The 2,500-nt window shown below is 46.9% G+C and overlaps 1 pseudogene; it reads right to left on the minus strand.

Moving 5' to 3' along the window:
• The window catches only part of LOC133394777 (large subunit ribosomal RNA), a 9,179-nt pseudogene that overhangs the window by 2,312 nt on the left and 4,367 nt on the right, over window positions 1–2,500 (minus strand).

Here is a 2,500-nt window from a genome sequence, read left to right on the forward strand (position 1 = left end):
CCAGGAGGAGATGAAGCGGGATCATTCCCGCAAGCACGCAGACTGCATCATGAGAAGTTGTCCTGAAAGAAGAGATAACTCGCTGGACTACTGGCCGGTAAAACCGACGTAGCCATTGTCTACGGTTAGCAAATCTAAGGGTATGACACCAAATGGGCGAGGCATACCGGACCTTCGCCACAACAGTAAGAGCAATTGCTCGCCTAGCATTACTACTCGGACCTGCCTTATTAGGCATCATCCTTACCAAGGTGGTCCATAGCTTCGTCGCTCTCTCCACCGCATACCTGATGTGTGAAGTGTAATCGAGGCGGTCATCTAAGACCATCCCCAAATACTTTAAGCTGCGCGACGAATGTACTACGTGATCACCTACCCGGATAGCCCCATGCTGTATCCTCTGATGGGAACTGACCATAATGAACTCGGTCTTGGTCGGGGCTATCTTTAATCCGTTGTCGGTCATCCATCTGTCGATGATGCGAATCTGGCTGGAAACGAGAATTTCAATATCATCAACACAATTACCTTCCACCAACAACACTATATCGTCTGCATAGCCGATAATCCTTGCACCTTCCACCATTGCAACTCGTAGGACTCCGTCGTACATGAGGTTCCATAACGTTGGGCCAAGTACCGAGCCTTGAGGTACACCCGATGTGACTGCAATCTCTGCCGGTCCATCTGTGGTATCATACATCAGCACACGATTCCTAAAATAATCACCAATGATATCATAAAGATATTTAGGAGTGTTAATTCTCTGTAAAGCATTTGCAATCGCCAACCACGAAGCACTGTTAAAAGCATTAGTAACATCTAATGTAACAACTGCACAATACCGTCCGCTGTATCTGTTTCTACTTCTAGCTACCGAAACAATGTCCACTACCCGTTGAATCGCATCAACCGTTGATCGACGACTTCTGAAACCAAATTGGTCGTCAGACAGTCCGTTGACCTCCTCGATGTGTGCATTTAACCGTTGCACTATGATGCGTTCTAAACCTTTGCCTGCCCCGTCTAGTAGACAAATGGGGCGAACTGAACCCGGTTCCCCTGGTGGTTTGTTCGGCTTCGGTATTAACACCAACCTCTGCCTTTTCCACTCATCTGGGAACTTCGCGTTCTCTAAACAACCCTGGTAAACCCTGCAAAATGCATCGGTTGCAGTCGACATACCAACTTTCAGCGCCTCATTCGGGATACCATCTGGTCCCGGCGCCTTCTTGTTGGGTAGTCTCCTGGCAACCGCAAGAATCTCATCATTAGTTACCCTTTCAAACTCTCGTGGCTGATCGATACGATATTCAGACCACACCGTGTTTGGGTGAGTAGGAAAAAGCTCGCTCACCACTTCCCTAAACTCGTCCAATGTCATGGTTCGGGGTCCAATCGAACCCTCGGCCACTTTCTTGAACGTATGATATACAATACCAAATGATGCGTTGTTCGCTGTTCCCAGGAACTCTTTCCACTTCCTCTGTCGGGTATGCTTGATCAATCGCTTGAGGGCATTCCTTGCCACCTTGAACTCGTCCCTAAAAGAAGAATAGAGATCAGTATTGAATGCTCTTTGCGCTAATCGATCGCGGTGTTTGCACTCTTTGCGAAGTGCCTCGATCTCTAGCGTCCACCAAAATGCACTCTTGTTAGGAGTGTACCTCTTACGCTTAGTCATCGTCGCATTACACGCCGTGACAAGTATACGCATTAAGTCTTCGCTTGTTGTGACCTCGGTCTCAAAAGCGGCTTGCATCATAACTTCAAATATATCTTTGCTAAAATACTTGATGCTCCATCCCGTTATGGGTCGGGACAGGTTACGCACGCTTTGCGTCTCGAGATCTATTCGTATCGCACGATGATCCGAGTTCATATAACTAGATAACACCTCCCACTTAAATGATCTTGCTATGGTTCTGCTCGCAAAAGTAAGATCAACTACTGACGTACGCCCTGGTCCAACATAAGTTGGGGTGCTACCGTCGTTCAATAAAATTGCGTCAATCTGCGCAAAGGTTGATAAGACCAACTCACCTCTTCGTTTCTGGGTTTCTCCACGCTCGCCAAGTTGGTTGTTCCAACTTGCTGACCAAGCGTTGAAGTCCCCCCCCGATAACGAATTTGTGGATACCGGTTACGGCCATTACCGTGTTATCCAACATGTTCTGAAATTCTTCCATACTAAATCTAGGTGGCGCGTAAACGCTAACCACTCGCATATCGCCTATGTCAACTATCATTAAACCCTTCAGAGCCTTACTGACTACCTTAACTGGTAAGTCCGCGTTAACCACTACCGCTGCTGTGTTATCGTCATTGCGTAACACTTTGACGTTGGTTGTTGCCAGATACGGATCTGCAATCAACACTATATCCGCAGATTCTTCCCTAATCGTTTGCCACATTAATTGAAATGCAGCATAACAATGATTCTGGTTATGTTGTAGCAACCTAACCATTATGATCTAATCGTTCGCCTTCTAGGACACAT

Source organism: Anopheles gambiae, assembly GCF_943734735.2.
Source record: "Anopheles gambiae chromosome X unlocalized genomic scaffold, idAnoGambNW_F1_1 X_unloc_48, whole genome shotgun sequence".
NCBI classification, from domain to species: Eukaryota; Metazoa; Arthropoda; class Insecta; order Diptera; family Culicidae; genus Anopheles; species Anopheles gambiae.